The 20,331-nt window shown below is 39.6% G+C and overlaps 1 protein-coding gene across 7 annotated transcripts in view; it reads right to left on the bottom strand.

Annotated features, from left to right (window-relative positions):
- LOC129495012 (immunity-related GTPase family M protein 1-like) overlaps positions 1 to 18,536 on the bottom strand; it is a 32,785-nt gene extending 14,249 nt beyond the window's left edge. For all 7 annotated transcript variants that reach the window (XM_055302291.1, XM_055302292.1, XM_055302290.1 and 4 more), the window contains exon 1: positions 18,309 to 18,536. The gene's annotated coding sequence lies outside the window, so the exon portion shown is untranslated. The remainder of the gene's footprint in view (positions 1 to 18,308) is intronic.
- Between the last annotated feature and the right edge of the window lie 1,795 nt (positions 18,537 to 20,331).

The following is a 20,331-nucleotide window of genomic DNA, read 5'->3' as shown; positions in this document are numbered from 1 at the left end:
ATTCCAAAGATAAAGAGAAGATCCTTAAAGCAGCAAGAGACAAGAAGTCCCTGACTTTCATGGGGAGGAATATTAGGGTAACAGCAGACCTCTCCACAGAGACCTGGCAGGCCAGAAAGGGCTGGCAGGATATATTCAGGGTCCTAAATGAGAAGAACATGCAGCCAAGAATACTTTATCCAGCAAGGCTCTCATTCAAAATGGAAGGAGAGATAAAGAGCTTCCAAGACAGGCAGGAACTGAAAGAATATGTGACCTCCAAACCAGCTCTGCAAGAAATTTTAAGGGAGACTCTTAAAATTCCCCTTTAAGAAGAAGTTCAGTGGAACAATCCACAAAAACAAGGACTAAATAGATATCATGATGACACTAAACTCATATCTGTCAATAGTAACTCTGAACGTGAACGGGCTTAATGACCCCATCAAAAGGCGCAGGGTTTCAGACTGGATAAAAAAGCAGGACCCATCTATTTGCTGTCAACAAGAGACTCATTTTAGACAGAAGGACACCTACAACCTGAAAATAAAAGGTTGGAGAACCATTTACCATTCAAATGGTTCTCAAAGAAAGCAGGGGTAGCCTTCCTTATATCAGATAAACTAAAATTTATCCCGAAGACTGTAGTGAGAGATGAAGAGGGACACTATATCATACTTAAAGGATCTATCCAACAAGAGGACTTAACAATCCTCAATATATATGCCCCGAATGTGGGAGCTGCCAAATACTTAAACGAATTATTAACCAAAGTGAAGAAATATTTAGATAATAATACACTTATACTTGGTGACTTCAATCTAGCTCTTTCTACCCTCGATAGGTCTTCTAAGCACAACATCTCCAAAGAAACGAGAGCTTTAAATGATACACTGGACCAGATGATTTCACAGATATCTACAGAACTTTACATCCAAACTCAACTGAATACACATTCTTCTCAAGTGCACATGGAACTTTCTCCAGAATAGACCACATACTGGGTCACAAATCGGGTCTGAACCGATACCAAAAGATTGGGATCGTCCCCTGCATATTCTCAGACCATAACGCCTTGAAATTAGAACTCAATCACAAGAAGAAGTTTGGAAGGACCTCAAACACGTGGAGGTTAAGGACCATCCTGCTAAAAGATAAAAGGGTCAACCAGGAAATTAAGGAAGAATTAAAAAGATTCATGGAAACTAATGAGAATGAAGATACAACTGTTCAAAATCTTTGGGATGCAGCAAAAGCAGTCCTGAGGGGGAAATACATCGCAATACAAGCATCCATTCAAAAACTGGAAAGAACTCAAATACAAAAGCTAACCTTACACATAAAGGAGCTAGAGAAGAAACAGCAAATGGACCCGACGTCCAGCAGAAGAAGAGAGTTAATTAAATTTCGAGCAGAACTCAACGAAATTGAGACCAGAAGAACTGTGGAACAGATCAATAGAACCAGGAGTTGGTTCTTTGAAAGAATTAATAAGATAGATAAACCATTAGCCAACCTTATTAAAAAGAAGAGAGAGAAGACTCAAATTAATAAAATCATGAATGAGAAAGGAGAGATCACTACCAACACCAAGGAAATACAAACGATTTTAAAAACATATTATGAACAGCTCTACGCCAATAAATTAGGCAATCTAGAAGAAATGGACGCATTCCTGGAAAGCCACAAACTACCAAAACTGGAACAGGAAGAAATAGAAAACCTGAACAGGCCAATAACCAGGGAGGAAATTGAAGCAGTCATCAAAAACCTCCCAAGACACAAGAGTCCAGGGCCAGATGGCTTCCCAGGGGAATTCTATCAAACGTTTAAAGAAGAAATCATACCTATTCTACTAAAGCTGTTTGGAAAGATAGAAAGAGATGGAGTACTTCCAAATTCGTTCTATGAGGCCAGCATCACCTTAATTCCAAAACCAGACAAAGACCCCACCGAAAAGGAGAATTACAGACCAATATCCCTGATGAACATGGATGCAAAAATTCTCAACAAGATACTAGCCAATAGGATCCAACAACACATTAAGAAAATTATTCACCATGACCAAGTAGGATTTATCCCCAGGACACAAGGCTGGTTCAACACTCGTAAAACAATCAATGTGATTCATCATATCAGCAAGAGAAAAACCAAGAACCATATGATCCTCTCATTAGATGCAGAGAAAGCATTTGACAAAATACAGCATCCATTCCTGATCAAAACTCTTCAGAGTGTAGGGATAGAGGGAACTTTCCTCGACATCTTAAAAGCCATCTACGAAAAGCCCACAGCAAATATCATTCTCAATGGGGAAGCACTGAGAGCCTTTCCCCTAAGATCAGGAACAAGACAGGGATGTCCACTCTCACCACTGCTATTCAACATAGTATTGGACGTCCTAGCCTCAGCAATCAGACAACAAAAAGACATTAAAGGCATTCAAATTGGCAAAGAAGAAGTCAAACTCTCCCTCTTCGCCGATGACATGATACTCTACATAGAAAACCCAAAAGCCTCCACCCCAAGATTGCTAGAACTCATACAGCAATTTGGTAGCATGGCAGGATACAAAATCAATGCCCAGAAAGCAATGGCATTCCTATACACTAACAATGAGACTGAAGAAAGAGAAATTCAGGAGTCAATCCCATTTACAATCGCACCCAAAAGCATAAGATACCTAGGAATAAACCTAACCAAAAACGTAAAGGATCTATACCCTAAAAACTATAGAACACTTCTGAAAGAAATTGAGGAAGACACAAACAGATGGAAAAATATTCCATGCTCATGGATTGGCAGAATTAATATTGTGAAAATGTCAATTTACCCAGGGCAATTTCCATGTTTAATGCAATCCCTATCAAAATACCATGGACTTCCTTCAGAGAGTTAGAACAAATTATTTTAAGATTTGTGTGGAATCAGAAAAGACCCCGAATAGCCAGGGGAATTTTTAAAAAGAAAACCATAGCTGGGGGCATCACAATGCCAGATTTCAGGTTGTACTACAAAGCTGTGGTCATCAAGACAGTGTGGTACTGGCACAAAAACAGACACATAGATCAATGGAACAGAATAGAGAACCCAGAAGTGGACCCTGAACTTTATGGTCAACTGATATTCAATAAAGGAGGAAAGACTATCCACTGGAAGAAAGACAGTCTATTCAATAAATGGTGCTGGGAAAATTGGACATCCACATGCAGAAGAATGAAACTAGACCACTCTCTTGCACCATACACAAAGATAAACTCAAAATGGATGAAAGATCTAAATGTGAGACAAGAGTCCATCAAAATCCTAGAGGAGAACACAGGCAACACCCATTTTGAACTCGGCCACAGTAACTTCTTGCAAGATACATCCATGAAAGCAAAAGAAACAAAAGCAAAAATGAACTATTGGGACTTCATCAAGATAAGAGGCTTTTGCACAGCAAAGGATACAGTCAACAAAACTCAAAGACAACCTACAGAATGGGAGAAGATATTTGCAAATAACATATCAGATAAAGGGCTAGTTTCCAAAATCTATAAAGAACTTATTAAACTCAACAGCAAAGAAACAAACAATCCAATCATGAAATGGGCAAAAGACATGAAGAGAAATCTCACAGAGGAAGACATAGACATGGCCAACATGCACATGAGAAAATGCTCTGCATCACTTGCCATCAGGGAAATACAAATCAAAACCACAATGAGATACCACCTCACACCAGTGAGAATGGGGAAAATTAACAAGGCAGGAAACAACAAATGTTGGAGAGGATGCGGAGAAAAGGGAACCCTCTTACACTGTTGGTGGGAATGTGAACTGGTGCAGCCACTCTGGAAAACTGTGTGGAGGTTCCTCAAAGAATTAAAAATAGACCTGCCCTACGACCCAGCAATTGCACTGTTAGGGATTTACCCCAAAGATTCAGATGCGATGTAACGCCGGGACACCTGCACCCCGATGTTTCTAGCAGCCATGTCCACAATAGCCAAACTGTGGAAGGAGCCTCGGTGTCCATCGAAAGATGAATGGATAAAGAAGATGTGGTTTGTGTATACAATGGAATATTACTCAGCCATTAGAAACGACAAATACCCACCATTTGCTTCAACGTGGATGGAACTGGAAGGTATTATGCTGAGTGAAGTAAGTCAATCGGAGAAGGACAAACAGTGTATGTTCTCATTCATTTGGGGAATATGAATAATAGTGAAGGGGAATATAAGGGAAGGGAGAAGAAATGTGTGGGAAATATCAGAAAGGGAGACAGAACATGAAGACTCCTAACTCTGGGAAATGAACTAGGGGTGGTGGAAGGGGAGGAGGGCGGGGGTGGAGGTGAATGGGTGACGGACACTGAGGGGACACTTGACGGGATGAGCACTGGGTGTTATTCTGTATGTTGGTAAATTGAACACCAATAAAAATTAATTTATTAAAAAAAATAAAAAATAAAACTACATTGCAGGGATCCCTGGGTGGCGCAACGGTTTGGCGCCTGCCTTTGGCCCAGGGCCCGATCCTGGAGACCTGGGATCGAATCCCACGTCGGGCTCCCGGTGCATGGAGACTGCTTCTCCCTCTGCCTATGTCTCTGCCTCTCTCTGTGTGTGTGTGTGTGACTATCATAAATAAATAAAAATTTAAAAAAACTACATTGCAAAGCTGTGGTAATCAAAACAGTATGGTATTGGCATGACAACAGACACAGACCTATGAAACAAAAGTACCTAGAAACAAACCCAAGTCTATATAATCAATTTATTTATGACAAAGAAATAAGAATATAAAAAAGGGGTAAGGACAGTCCCTTTAATAAATAGTGTTGAATAAACAGGACAGCCACATGCAAGAGAATGAAACTGGACAATTATACCATCACAAACACTAGGACAAAATGGATCAAATACTTGAGTTTAACACCTGAAACTATAAAACTCCTAGAAGAAAATATATCTGGTAAACCCCTTGACATCAATCTTGGCTATGATTTTCTGGATCTGACTCCAAAAACAAGGCAACAAAGCAAAAATAAACAAGTGGGATGAAATCAAGTCAAATTAGAAAGCTTCAGCATAGCAGAAGGAATCATTGAAAAAATGAAAAAGCAATTTACTAAATGGGAGAAACTATTTGTAAGTCACATCTGAAAAGGGATTAATATCGAAAAGGTATTAAAAAACTCATACAACTCAGTAGCAAAAAAGAAAAATACATATGATTAAAAGATGCACAGAGTATATGACTACATATTTTTCCAGAGAACAATTATACAGATGACTTAAAGGTAAATGAAAAGATCCTCAACATCCTTGTCTTCATGGAAATGCTCATCAAAACCACAATGATACATAACCTCACACTTGTTAGAATGACTATCCTCAAAAGACTAGAAATAATAAGTACTGACAAAGATGTGGAGGAAAGGGAATATTTTTTTAAGATTTTTAATTTTTTTTTAATTTTTTTTATTTATTTACGATAGTCATACAGAGAGAGAGAGAGGCAGAGACACAGGCAGAGGGAGAAGCAGGCTCCATGCACCGGGAACCTGACGTGGGATTCAATCCCGGGTCTCCAGGATCACGCCCTGGGCCAAAGGCAGGCGCCAAACCGCTGCGCCACCCAGGGATCCCTTTTTAAGATTTTTAAAAATTTATTTATTCATGAGAGATACAGAGACGTAGGCAGGGGGAGAAGTAGGCTCCGGCAGGGAGCCCAATCTGGCACTCGATCCCAGGACCCCAGAATCATGACCTGAGCCAAAGGCAGACATTCAACTACTGAGCCAACCCAGACAACCCTAGGAAAGGGAATCTTTATGCACTGTTAATGGGAATGTGAATTGATACAGCCACTATGGAAAACAGTGTAGAATTTCCTTTAAAAATTGAGAATAAAACTACCATATGATCCACGACTCCCCTTCTGAGTATTCAACCAAAGGTAATGAAAAACACTAATTTGAAGAGATATATGCACCTCCATGTTCATTGCATCATTATTTATAGTAGCCAAGATATGAAAACACCTTTAAATGTTAATCAATGGATAAATGGACAAAGAAAATGTGAGATGCAATGAAACGCCGGGACACCTGCACCCCAATGTTTCTAGCAGCAATGTCCACAATAGCCAAACTGTGGAAGGAGCTTCGGTGTCCATCGAAAGATGAATGGATAAAGAAGATGTGGTCTATGTATACGATGGAATATTCCTCAACCATTAGAAACGACAAATACCCACCATTTGCTTCGACGTGGATGGAACTGGAGGGTATGATGCTGAGTGAAGTAAGTCAATCAGAGAAGGACAAACATTATATGGTCTCATTCATTTGGGCAATATAAAAAATAGTGAAAGGAATAGAGGGGAAAGGAGAAAAAATAAGTGGGAAATATCAGAAAAGGAGACAGAACATGGAAGACTCCTAACTCTGGGAAACGAACTAGGGGTGGTGGAAGTGGAGGAGGGCGGGGGTGGGGGTGAATGGGTGATGGGCACTGAGGGGGGCACTTGACGGGATGAGCACTGGGTATTATTCTGTATGTTGGGAAATTGAACACCAATAAAAAATAAATTTATTATTTAAAAAAAGAAAATGTGAGATATAATCATTTACATAATATTTATATATTTATAAAATAAATGTATATATAAAATATGTGGTAAACATATAATTGTGGCATATAAGTTTGTATATATAATAGTGATATATATAATGTAATGTTATTCAGTTATAAAAAAAGAATAAAATCTTGAAATCTTGCTACTTGCTACAACATGGGTAGAACTTGAAGGCTTTAACTAAGTAAAATAATTCAGAGAATGACAAATATCATTTGATCTCACCATTTGTGGAATCTAAAAACCAAAACAAAACAAAACCCTAAATAATATCCTAGATAAAGAACACAGAAAAAGTTCTCTGTGTGGTATACTTGAGTCTTCACGTTTTGAATTAATGCCTTTATTTTGTGATTACTGTCAATAAATAGTTTGACTGAGTTCCAAATTCTGGATACAACAACATTTTCTCTTAGAACTCTAAAGATCTATCTTCTTAAAGCATGCCTTGTTGCCAGTAAAAAGCCCAATGCCAATTCCATACTCATTCCTTGGATGGTCACCTATTTGTCTCCAGGGAAAATTCATCCCTGGGGTTCAGTAGTGTCACCAGGCACTAGTGACCTGGAGTACTTCCACTTACCACTCAGTATTCAGAAGGCTCTTTAAATGACAGCTGACGGGGATCCCTGGGTGGCTCAGCAGTTTAGCGCCTGCCTTTGGCCCAGGGCATGATCCTGGAGTCCCGGGATCGAGTCCCCCGTCCGGCTCCCTGCATGGAACCTGCTTCTCCCTCTGCCTGTGTCTCTGCCTCTCTCTCTCTCTCTCTCTCTCTCTCTCTCTCTCTCTCTCTCTCTCATAAATAAAGAAATAAATAAATCTTAAAAAGATAAAAAATAAATAAATGACAGCTGGTGTGAAAAGACATGGAGGAAACTGAAATGCATATTACCAAGTGAGAGAAACCAATCTGGAAAGGATAAATACTGCATGATTCCAAAGGCATAACATTCTTAAAAAAGGCAAAACTGTAGAGTCAATAAAAAGACCAGTAGTTCCCAAGGGTTCAGAGGAGGTAGGGATAAGTTGATGGAGCATAGAGGCTGTTTAGGGCAGTGAAACCAGTCTGTGTGATATGACAACGGTGGATAAATTATACTTTTGTCAAAACCCATAGAATACATAGCACCAAGAGTGACCCCAGAATGATGGATCAGTTTGGGTTCATGAATTGTACAATGAATGATGTGAGTTGTTGATAGTAGGGGCTATAGGTGTGTGAGGACAGGGGATGCATGGGAACCCTCTGTACCTTCTGCTCCATTTTGCCGTGACAGTAAAACTGCTTTGAGATATAGTCTATTGAAAAAGATAATGTCTGCTGACATCATTTTTCACCCTTCGCTTTGTCCTTTATTACATTTTCTAAGTGTTGTATGTGTTCAGCAGCTTGCTACTGTAGGATGTATATGATATTACATACATACATACACACAGCATAAAGCAACATATACAGAGACACCAGGGTGGTTAGGTGTCGGACTCTTGGTTTTGGCTCAGGTCAAGATCTCAGGGTCTTGGGATAGAGGCCAACATTGGGCTTCTGGCTCACTGGGGAGTCTGCTTGAGGATTTTTTCCCTGTCTCTCTACTCCTCCTCTGCTTGCAGACACTCTTTCTGCCTAAAATAAATAAATCTTTAAAAAAGATATACAATATAAAAAAGATATAAATACCTGTGAACTCAACTCCCAAAATTAAGAACTAGAAGTTTCTTGTATAACTGAATATTCCTACACCCTTCACCCCATATCATGTCTCTCTATATATCTTTTCAGACATATAGCACCTTCCCATTTTGAGTTTATCATTTTTTGCTTCCCTCAGTTTTTACCATAGATATGTACTTCCTCATAATATATATCATTTGGCTGGACACCTGGGTGGCTCAGTAGTTGAGCATCTGCTGTCGGCTCAGGGCGTGATCCTGGAGTCCCAGGATCGAATCCCACATCGGGCTCCCTGCCTGGAGCCTGCTTCTGTCTCTGCCTATATCTCTGCTTCTGTGTGTGTGTCTCTCATGAATAAATAAATAAAATCTTTAAAAAATATATCATTTAGCTTCCCTCGGTGAGTGTCTCAGAAAAATATAATTATTTTGAGTGCCATCTTCTATAAGCTGCTTTTCATTTTTAATTGTTTCTATCACATGTGTTTCCATTTTGCCAAGAGAGCACATGTAATCTCTCTTTTCCCTGCAAATGGAAATTTGAGTTTGGGGTTCTTTAAAGTTGTTTCTTTCTCTTCTCCACAGTTCTGCTATAAACATCTTTCATATGTTTCTGGTACACCTGTGCAGAACTTTCTCCAGAAATAGGAGTGGACTTTCCGGATCATAATATATGGATACTTACACATTTCAAAAAAGGAAGAGAATGTGTTACTTATGAAGCAGTATCAAATTTCCCATCATTCAGATATTTTCTGTATTTCTAGTGCTACTAGACAGTTGAGAAGGACCTGACTGCCCTTACACTTAAATGTGGAGTAAACTTGTAACTTGGTGTCTGTGACCACCCATTTCTTTCTAGAGGAGATTACATGATATCAGACCACCTCTGTATCTGAAGCAGCTTCCTGAATCATGTCCTTTAAGCTCTAGAGGAGCTGCTGGCTCATCTTCCTGGATTTTCCTCTTAATGAAATTTCGCTGGGCAGCCAGTGTTCTCAAACATATCCACAACATTATCTAGTACAACTCTAACATTACACAAGGAGTACTGCTACTAAAAATTTTTTAGACTTAAGTCTGCTCTGGACTGAAGTTCGTATCCCCAAGTTCCTATATTGAAGCCCTAACCCCTATTGTGACTGTATTGAAGGAAGTTCTTTAAGGAGGTAATGAAGGTTAACTGAGCTTAGATGGGTGGGATCCTGATCCAATAGGACTTGTGTCCTTAGAGGAAGAGACACCATAGGTGCACACACACAGAGAAAGTCCATATGACAACACAGCAGAAGGTGGCCATCTGCAAGCCAAAGAGAGAAGCTTCAGGAGAAGCAAAACCTATTGGCACCTTGATCTTAGACTTCCAGCCTCCCTAAGAGTGAGAAAATTAATTTATGTTGCTAAGCCCCCCAGTCCATGATATTTTATTATGGTAACCCTATCAAATGAACCTCCTGAGAGCTGTTTCCAGAATCTGATCTGATTCCCAATAGATTTTTATTCCAATTCAACCCCTCATTTTCTCTTCATTGGATTGGAAGTCTGCTTTTAATTAGGTTTGAAAGGACTCTTAAGAACTGAACACCAATAAGAAATAAATTTATAATACAAAAAGGACTCCTAAGAATTAAAAAATAATAATAATTAATTCCCTTTTCTTTTGTCACTGAGGCCTTGAAAACTCTCCTCTTCTTTCTGCCAGCACCATGGCCAGCTATGGGGAGCTGTTCACCTGGATCCATGGGTCCAAGTGACTCCTGGCTGGCCTCCATCCAATCTGCTACAGAGTCTCTATCATCATTCCTTCATCATCACCACACAACACTGATTGGGCTACAGTGCATGAGAGAGCCAGAGTGGCCCACTGAGACCCTGAGTGTGCTCTGAATGCTGAGGACACAAGGCTGAGTTCATGTCCCAGCCTTTTCCTGGGAGCAAAGTGAATGAAGATTTCCCTGACCATGGTTCCTCTCACTGAATTCAACTAGAGAGATATTTTGTGTTTCATGAACTGTAAAATATATTTCTGGCCTTTTGCTTCCTGACCACTTAAGAAGATCAAAAGTTGACTACCCAAAAGATATGACATGACCTTATGTTTAGTGCCATTTGCAAATCTAAACACACAATTTTCAAATCTAAGCATACAGTGAAAAGTCCCATGAAATCAGTGATAAGAAAATGACTGTTGAGAAGGAATTTAAATGACTCAAGAAACCCACAAAAGCAAATGTTGATGCTGTGCTTCTAGTATCATCAATCAGAGACAAAGAAATTCAGGCTATCTGGTTGCAAGATGGGTGTCCAGGCTGGTGAAGTAGAAATGTTTCCTATCTTCACTAAAGTTTGGGTGGAACTTCCTTTCCACCACCACATGTGCCTTCATTTCATAGACCAGCATGTGACTGTGACGCTCAGCACCTCCTTATTAGAGAAGATGGTGGCAATGGAAGTGTTTCATGTCGTCATTTTTCTCAGAGGCCAGTGGGAAGAAGCAGACAATAGAAATGTAGGCAAAACATTTAGAATGAAGTTACTCAAAGCAAACTCTGCTGTGCAGGGAAGCAAAGTGTCTCTCAGGTAAAGACTATCCCAGAACTAATAGTAGTTGCAGTGTAGGAAATATGGTCAATGAGATTATAGTAGTGGTGTATGGTGTAATCTGGTAGCTACATTTGGGGTGAGCACAGAAGAACATATAGAGTTGCTGATTCATTATGTTGTTCATATGAAGCTAATGTAACAGTGTGTGTCAAATATACTTCAATTATATAGATATATACATGATTTTATATATATATATATATATATATATATATATATATATATATATATATATATATAGAGAGAGAGAGAGAGAGAGAGAGAGACAGGAGTTATAATTAAAGAATGAAATGAGAGAAGACCTGGCATTGTGGATATGAGGAGTCAAGATGAAGCCTGTCTCCTTCCCTGCTCTCTACAGTGATCAATCCACTAATTAATGTAGTACCTAGAGGCATCTTGGCTACCCGAAAAGTGGCTGCCTGTTACTCTCTTTCCTCTAGAACCAGACTACTGACCAGGCCAGTCACAACAAAACCCTGGACCTCATTCCACATATGTAAAACAAGGAACTGGAGGACTAAGCTATTTGAAGACTCCTTCTGAATCAATGATTTTTGGTTTTGTGACTCTTGGAAGCACAGTTTCCCTGCCCACCTAAGTATAGACTTGCGGACAGCAGGTTTGACTCAGTCAAGGAATTCAGCTGCCCTTGGGGATCTGACACTTTACAGTTGTCCCATGCAGAGTCACAAGGACTGATGTGAAATGTCCTCTCAAGTCTCTGAGTCCAGAGGTCTGCTTCAGACCGAGCAGCCTCCTTCCTAAGGTCAACTCTAAGGGGGCAGGTAGTGATGACAACAATCCCCCTTCTGTTACAAGCAGCACTAAGACCACCTCCAATTCCATTCCTCCTTCCTCAGTAGACTCCAAAAATCCTGTGTCCTTGTGTAGACATGGTATTAGCTAGTTTCACTCTTACAAAATGGGTTCACCTGGGCCTGAACACCAGTTATCAGCACTAGTGCTTTTGTCAGTATTATTTCTGTTGCAAGAGCTTTGTCTGTTCAGGCTGCCATAACAAAATCCCACAGTTTGGGTAGCTTAAACAAAAGAAGTTGATTTTCTCACAGTTCTGGGGCTAGAAGTCGTATGTCAAAGTGTTTTCAGGATTGGTTTCTTCTGAGGCTTCTATCTTTGGTTTGCAGAATCTTTTGTACACATGGTCTTTCCTCTGTGTACCTGCTTATTTGTGTCACACTTTCCTCTGCTTAAAAGGAATCATAATGGATTAGGGCCCATCCTAAAGGTCTCATTTTAATTTCATTGCCTCTTTGAAGCCCTTATCTCCAAATATAGTTACATTGTGACTTATTGAGGGTTAGATCTTTATCAAAGGAATTAAGGTGGGAGTGGGGACACAATTCAGCCCAGAATAGCTTTCAGGTAACTCCAGCCTAGAGCACAGAGGAGGAACAAATGGGGTTACCTCCTTGTCACCTTAAGGTTTTGCTTTCTTGTGTCAACTAAATCCTTTAGCACTCATTCATCTACTTCCCAGTTTCCCTCTTGTCCTTTTGCTGCTTTCTCCTCTGGAGAGTGTGTGTATGTATCACTATTTGGAATGGCTTTATATGTATATATAGGAAATGGCAGTCAAGGATCACAACCTCTGATTGAGGCAGCAATACAGACTGCAAGGCTGTTGCAACTCAGAGATATCAGAGGCAAATGAGGGAGAAGGAGGAAAACCAACCTCTCATTAATGTCAGAGAGATAAGAAATTACTACACTATCCCCACATTAAGTCATTTTCTGGCACATAATAGTCACTCAGTAAGTACTAGCTGGTTAAAAACTGTATCCACAAAAATCAGAGGCCATAAATAAGGAAAATGAAGAGAATAGAAAAAATTCTTGGAAACATAAAATGTGAGAATTGGGAAGGGGTGTGGGAGAAATAGTACAAGGCTTAGAAAATGAGGCACTCCTTCAAAAGGCAAAAATAAAGTTTAAAGCTCTTCATAAATGGCCAGAGGTGATCTCTGAAAATGGTTCATTATTCAGTTGACCCAGAAAACCCTACAAAATTTTTCACAGTAAGAGTTTTAAATCTTTGTTTTCACTTTAAGAACACACATGAAACTGTCCAGGCCATCAGGTGTAGGCATGTCCATAAAGTCACCAAGTATCTGTAGGATGTCACTTTGCAGAAACAATTTGTGCCATTCCTGTCACTACAATGGTGGAATTGGTAAGTTGCCCAGGCCAAACAGTGCATCTGGACACAGGGTGAGCAGCCAAAAAAAGAGCACTGAATTTTTACTACACATATTTAAAGATGCAGAAATTAATGCTGAACTTAATGGTTTATATGTACAACCTCTGGTAATTAAGCACATCCAGGTGAACAAAGGCCCCAAGATGGGGCATAGGACTTAGAGGCTTCACAGTCACATTACCCATACATGAGCTCTCCCTGCCACATTGAGATGATCCTTACTGAAAAAGAGCAAATTGTTTTTATACCCAAAGACGGGGGATCCCTGGGTGGCGCAGCGGTTTGGCGCCTGCCTTTGGCCCAGGGCGCGATCCTGGAGACCCGGGATCGAGTCCCACGTCAGGCTCCCAGTGCATGGAGCCTGCTTCTCCCTCTGCCTGTGTCTCTGCCTCTCTCTCTCTCTCTCTCTCTCTCTCTCTCTCTCTCTGACTATCATAAATAAATAAAAATTAAAAAAAATAAAAAATAAATAAATAAAAATAAACCCAAAGAGGATGTTACACAGAAGAAAAAGATATCCCAGAAGAAAATGAAGAAACAAAAGCTTATGGACAGGAGTAAATTCTGTATAAAATAAATACAAAGAAAATTTAAAAAATAATAACTAAAGTTTACAAATACGGTATTTTGCAGGCCTGTCAGGTCCAAGTTGTAACTTCAGAAAATTCTTTTGATAAATAATGTGGCACGATGGGGCAACTTCTCCCCACAATTCTGGTGGCACAAAGTGGGGGGTTTCCCTTCTATGTACTGACCCACCCTTCTTTCTGTGAAGATAATTGGAGGGTGGCAGTCATTAGTTCTGATTATCTATTGGGTAAAGTATCAAATCAAAGGCCTTGAGTTCTTGGGACTTAGTATCTCTCTTCTTTCTCCTTCACCCAGACCAGTGGGAGGCAGGCCTTGTTCTCAAGAGGACTCTTCCAGTTATAGAATGAAAAGCAGTGGATAGGAGGTTCTTTTTGTCACATGAACTTACCATCTACAGCCTACAGAGTATTTGATATGACCTATTTCTGCAAAACAAACTACCTCAAAACTTAGTGGCTTAAAAATAGGAACAGGTCAGAACATCTTATAATTTCATGGGTCAGGAACTCAAGCAGGGCTGCACTGCTCCATGTGGCATCAATGGCAGTCACCAGGTGGTGTTCAGATCCAGGATGCTTTCACTTATGTGTCTGGCTCCTTGGCTGGCACGACCAGATGACTTAACTCAGCCGGCACTGCAAACATAAGGCAATATGTGGCTTCTCCAAAACCTTCCACATGGCAGAGAAGGGTTCCTAGAAAGACTATTGAGAGATCTAAGTGGAAGCTACAAGGCTTTTATGCTCCACTCTCAGAATTCCTAGAACATAGTCCAAGACACTAAGGTGAGACCAGGTTCAAGGTGGTGAAGGGGAGGATATGAGAGGCAGAGAGCTTGCTGCCATGTCAGTTGAACTAAAATTTGGGTAGAGCAATGTTTTTGCTTCCTCTAAGAGATACCAGTAGTGTATGGGATCTGATGCAGATAACACCTTATGCTATTTTTGAGATTGAAAAATATAGCAACATTTTTCTATATATATCTTCTGAAGCAAAAGAGATAAAAGCAAAAATTATTGGCATTACGTCAAAATAAAAAACTTATGCACAGTGTAGGAAACTATTCAAAACTAAAAGAAAGCCTACTTAATGGGAGAAGATGCTAGCAAATGACATTTTCAATAAAGGGTTAGTATCCAAAATGCATGAAAAACTGATATAACTCAATACTCAAAAAACAAATAATCCAGTTAAGAAATGGGCAAAAGCATGAATAAGCATTTTTCCAAAGAAGACATCCAGATAGATAACAGACACATGAAAAGATGCTCAACACCATTTATCATCAGGGAAATAGAAACCAAAACCACAATAAGATATTACCTCATACCTGTCAGAATGGCTAAAACAAACTCACAAAAAAACCAAAAGTGTTGGCAAGGATGTGGAGAAAAAGGAACCCTCTCTCACAGTTGATGGGGAAGCAAACTGGTATAGTCACTCTGCAAAACTGTATAGAGATTCCTCAAAAAGTTAAAAATAGAAATATCCTACCATCCAATATGTACTGAAAAAAAATACACAAACACTAATTCAAAGGGATACATGTACTCTGTGGATAAGCAGCATTATTTACAAGAGCCAAATAATGGAGGCAGCCCAAGTGACCATCAATAGATGAATGGGTGAAGAAGATGTGATATATACATAGAATGGAATATTTTTCAGGCATTAAAAAAAGAATTAAATCCTGTCATTTGCAATGACATAGAAATAGAGAGTATAATGCTACGGGAAACAAGTCAGTTAGTGAAAGACAAACACCATGTGATTTTACTTATATGTGGACTTTGAGAAACAAAAACAAATGAGCAAAGGGAATAAAAAAGAGAGAGACAAACCAAGAAATAAATTCAACTATAGGGAATAAACTGATGATTCTCAGAGGGAATGATGGGGTGAAACTGATGATGGGGATGAAAAAGTGCAGTTAACATGATGAGCAGAGCTATGTATAGAACTCTTGAATCACTACATTATATACCTGAAACTAATTTAACACTGTATGTTAACTATACTGGTTTAAAAACTTGATAAAATAATAAAATAAAAATAGCTTGGGAGAATAATTGACTTTGACGTCTCATGATCTTTGCTCATGAGTAATCTAAGCATAATTGTTAAAAACAAGTAAATTAAATAGATGTAAATTAATTTTTAGATCTAAAATAAATTTTTTAAAAATTAGATAAATATTTAAATCATTACTGAAATCTTTTTGAAAAACTAAGACTTAATTTTGCTGAGTTACATTAAGTAATGATTTAAGTTAATTTCGTTAAATATCTAGATCATATGCAAATACATAAAATTATAAAACATTAATAATTAGACTTTCATATCTCTAATTTGGCTTCTTTATTCCTGAGAAACTAAAGATAAATGTAAGTCTGTTGCTAAACTTTTCTGGTATACTGTATAGAAAAATTGTACTATAAAAAGCACATGTTTCTAGAAATCATAAAGTGTATTTATAAACTTTCCATCTCAAGAACACTGGTCTAACACAGTTAACAACTTTAATTTTCACTAAAAAACAAAGTTTCTAAGGGTTAAGAACGCTAAATAATGTGTGTTGTTAAAGCTACTAAAAGTTTAAAAAGGAGGGGATCCCTGAGTGGTTCAGTGGTTTAGCGCCTGCCTTCCGCCCAGGGTGTGATCCTGGAGTGCCGGGATCGAGTCCCAGAATGGAGTCCCACATCAGGCTCCGTGCATTGTGCCTGTCTCTGCCTGTCTCTGTGTCTCTCATGAATAAATAAATAAAATCTTTTTTAAAAAAACATTTAAAAAGGAAACATATCTGAAAGAAAGAAAACTGGGATATGTATTTTTGGTTTAAAAAAAAGTATATGGACTGGAGAAACACATTTTTTTTGAGGCAAAAGAAAGTTGTAAAAAGGTTATGAAAAAGGAATCTCTGGAAGGGAATTTATTCAAGGTCAGGACTGACTAATATTGCAATGAATGTTCTCATACAAAAGTAAACTGGTGCAAAACTAGAACTTGGTTTCCTATCTATTAAAATGCAAATATTTGTTTGTTTTAAACATTTGATTCACCTTTGGTAATAGGTTGTGAATGTTCCCTTACCATTTAAGGGATCTTCTTAGAAAACAGAGATCCTGTGTTATATATTGCATTTGCATAAGTGTATAATTGTTCTAGATCTTGTGAAATTCCTGGAAATTTGATATGTCCTAGTATAATGTTATCACTTGTAATTACTCTCCTACCTTCTGCAATTGCTGTCATCAAAACTGAGGCTCACACTCAAAGACCTACTTCAGACTACCAGGAAAATGCCCCAGCTGACTTTTATGCAAAGGCAGCCCCCAAAAGAATCTATAAAGACTGTGGCACATGTGGACAAAATCCATTCTGCTGCTGCAAAAATGTCCCTCATTGCCTCAGAGATTTTTGCCATTCTGATGTCAGGCTATCATGGCAACACTCTGCTTCTGAACCAGAGAAAATAAGATAGATAAACAATGGCTGTAAGTTGAACAGTCAGGGCTTTTTGGGAAACCCAAAACAGCTGCTTTGTTTTTCTTGGCTCACTAGCAAGCTCCTTTTTGTTGTTGTTTTTTCATTCCTTCACCCATCATATGCATTTAAAATGACTCAAACTATGGCTAGACATTGGAGGGGGGACTTCTATAAAATTGTGGAAACAGTCTACCAGCAATGTCTGACTTGTCAGGCCCATTATCCCGAAAAAATTACTTTTGCCCTAGAGGCTTCACACCTCCTCTTCTGAGACAGTTGTATACCCACAGCTCATCTTTATCCTAGTGTCACCTAGCACTGGTTATCAGTATGTTCTTTGTGTGTGTTTTCCAGTTAGCTTGAAGCTCTGCTGCAAGGCTGATGCCCTCACAGTGGCAAAGGAATTGTTAATGACTTCTTTCTTTTTCTCTACTTCTCTTAGCTTAAAAATATTTCCTTTCCTACAGCTCAATGGAACTCCTTTCTTTTCTTTCTTTTTTTTTAAAGATTTTATTTATTTATTTATTCATGAAAGACACACACAGAGAGAGAAGCAGGGACATAATCAGAGGGAGAAGCAGGCTCCACGCAGGAAGCCTGATGTAGGACTTGATCCCAGGACACTGGGATCATGCCCTGAGCCAAAGGCAGACTCTCAGCCACTGAGCCACCCAGGGGTCCCGTGGATCTCCTTTCTATTTGCTAGATAAGATGCTGCCTAATTCATGAATCATTTAATAAAGCTGATTAGCTCATTAAAATTTATGGATTTCAATTTTGTTTTTCAACTGATTAATATGCATCATCTCCCCAGGGAAAGGTATTTAGGCAAGAGATGGGAAGTGTCTGATCCAGAAGCTCTTAGGGAAAAGGCCCTATGCACTGAGAGCCCTGACATTCACGTGATCCTTCTGCAGTTCTCATGAATAAAGTGTGTTCTGAAGCTGCTCTCTGAAAATGTCCCAAATAGTTAACTGCTTCACCCACCAGACATCCTGCCCTCAGTCTACCAAGTCCACAGCACCCAAAAAAAAAAAAATGGAGCATCCAGTCTCTCCCACCCTTAGACCTACAGATCTATGATTCTATTTTTACATTTCCACACAATCCAAAGTAGCCTCTTGCTTACCAGCTCCTGAAAGAAAAGAGACTTCTGGTGTCAGGGTTGAGCTCTGAATGTGTCCCCTGGCAGGGCAGGAAATGCAGAGCCTGGATGAAGTGCTCCCTGCAGCCCAGGGCAGAAACACTCCTCTGCACAGACTGGCCTTGCACTGGAACAGGTCCTGTGTGCTGGTTTGGTCACTCTGCAGAGATTAAAGAGCTGTCACTTGCAATGTCTAAACTGTGTTTGAGGAGCTGGCAGGACTTAAATAATCTCTGGCCTCTGTTCCACCCTCACAGGAATTTGGTCAATAGTAAAGAGGCAGCCAGCACATTGTAGAGCCCTGCATTTCCAGGAACAGAAAGTAAAAGGAAAGTTCTGAGGACTCCTTTTCTGAGAAACACAGGCATTGCCAGGAAGTGAAACTGAAAGGCACCATGGACAGTGATTTTGTGTGTTTTGGCAACATGAGTGAGAGGAGGGCACAGGATCCCAGGCAGGGGGCTTCTCAGCGACCCCCAAGAGGACACTCTAACCAGGCCCCAGGCTCCAGGCCAGGCAGAAACTGAATCTGGAATCAGAGAACACAGGCTGAGTCCTGGAAAACGACTCTCATGTTCCCCCTGTTAACCTTGGACAGTCCAAACTCTCTGGGGAGTGAAGTCTAATAAAGAGTGTATCTAGTCCTTGTCCCTGGTTCCTGGCACAGCTTCAGAAACCCTGGGAATTTCCTGAGTGAAAGGAGCTGACTTTGTTATGCTAATGAAGTGATTCCAGGTAAGATCCTAGGTAGCTTCAGGTCAGTGGCTGGCCACCAGGAAGACCAACCATGTTTAGAGGATGGGGACTTTGGGCCAGCTGGACCTCTGGGGAGGAGAAGGGAGATTGAAGATTAAGCTCAATCAAGTAGCCAATTACTTGAGCAATCATGTCTTTGTGATGAAACCTCAAGCAAAACTCTGACCACCAAGGCTCAGTGGGCTTCCTGGTTCAGATGTTCCAGGATGGTGGTGTGCTCTGCCTCCATGGAGACAGGCACGAAAGCTATGTACTCCCTCCCAGACCCATCCTATGTGTCTCTATCCTTTTAAATAAAACTATATTTGTAAGTATAACCCTTTCCTGATTGTGTGAAACATTCTAAGCAATTTATTTTTTTCCTGTATTTGTTGAAAAGAAATCAACTATGTAGTTTATAAACCAAGAGCTATAAGATGTATACAATGCACGCAATGGCCATTCCTCAAGTTTCTGTAAGAGGGACTATGTCACCCTTACAGGTCCATTTAATGAACATGTAAAGAAATATGCATATCTATTTTCTTCTTTTTACAAAAATGGTAGCATTTCCTATGCAATGTCTTATACTGATTTGCTATTTGATAATTGTTATAGATGAGCACACTCAAAGCTCCTCCTGTAAAAGTATTATTATTCATGTCGTTTTAAGAAACAACTGTTTTGGGATGCCTGGGTGGTGCAGTGGTTTAGCGCCCGTCTTTGGCCCAGGGCGCGATCCTGGAGACCCGGGATCGAATCCCACATCGGGCTCCTGGTGCATGGAGCCTGCTTCTCCCTCTGCCTGTGTCTCTGCCTCTCTCTCTCTCTCTCTGTGACTATCATAAATAAATAAAAATTAAAATAAAAAAAGAAACAACTGTTTTGTAGTTGAAGAAACAAGACCTATGTGAACAATTTTATGGTTTCAGATATCAAATTTAGGTTGTTAGTCCATTTTGATTTTTGCGGGGGGCTATGGTGTGGAAAGTGGTCCCGCTACATCTTTTACATGTAGCTGTCCAGTTTTCTCAAAACCACTTGTTGGAAAATTGATTTTACCCTTTCCATATTCTTCTCTTCTTTCTTGTACCTTATACATGTAGATTTATTTCTGGGCTTTCAGTTTTGTTCCATTGATCTTGTGTATATCTTTGTGCCAATACAATACTGTTTTAATTACTACCAGTTTAAAGTATCACTTGAGATCTGGAATTATGATACCTCCAGATTTGTTTTCCTTTCTCAGGATGGCTTTAGCTATTTGGGGTCT

Source organism: Nyctereutes procyonoides, unplaced genomic scaffold (genome assembly GCF_905146905.1).
Source record: "Nyctereutes procyonoides isolate TBG_1078 unplaced genomic scaffold, NYPRO_anot_genome, whole genome shotgun sequence".
Classification (NCBI taxonomy): domain Eukaryota; kingdom Metazoa; phylum Chordata; class Mammalia; order Carnivora; family Canidae; genus Nyctereutes; species Nyctereutes procyonoides.
The sequence above is the reverse complement of the archived record's forward strand: the minus strand, read 5'-3'. Positions and strand labels throughout refer to the sequence as shown.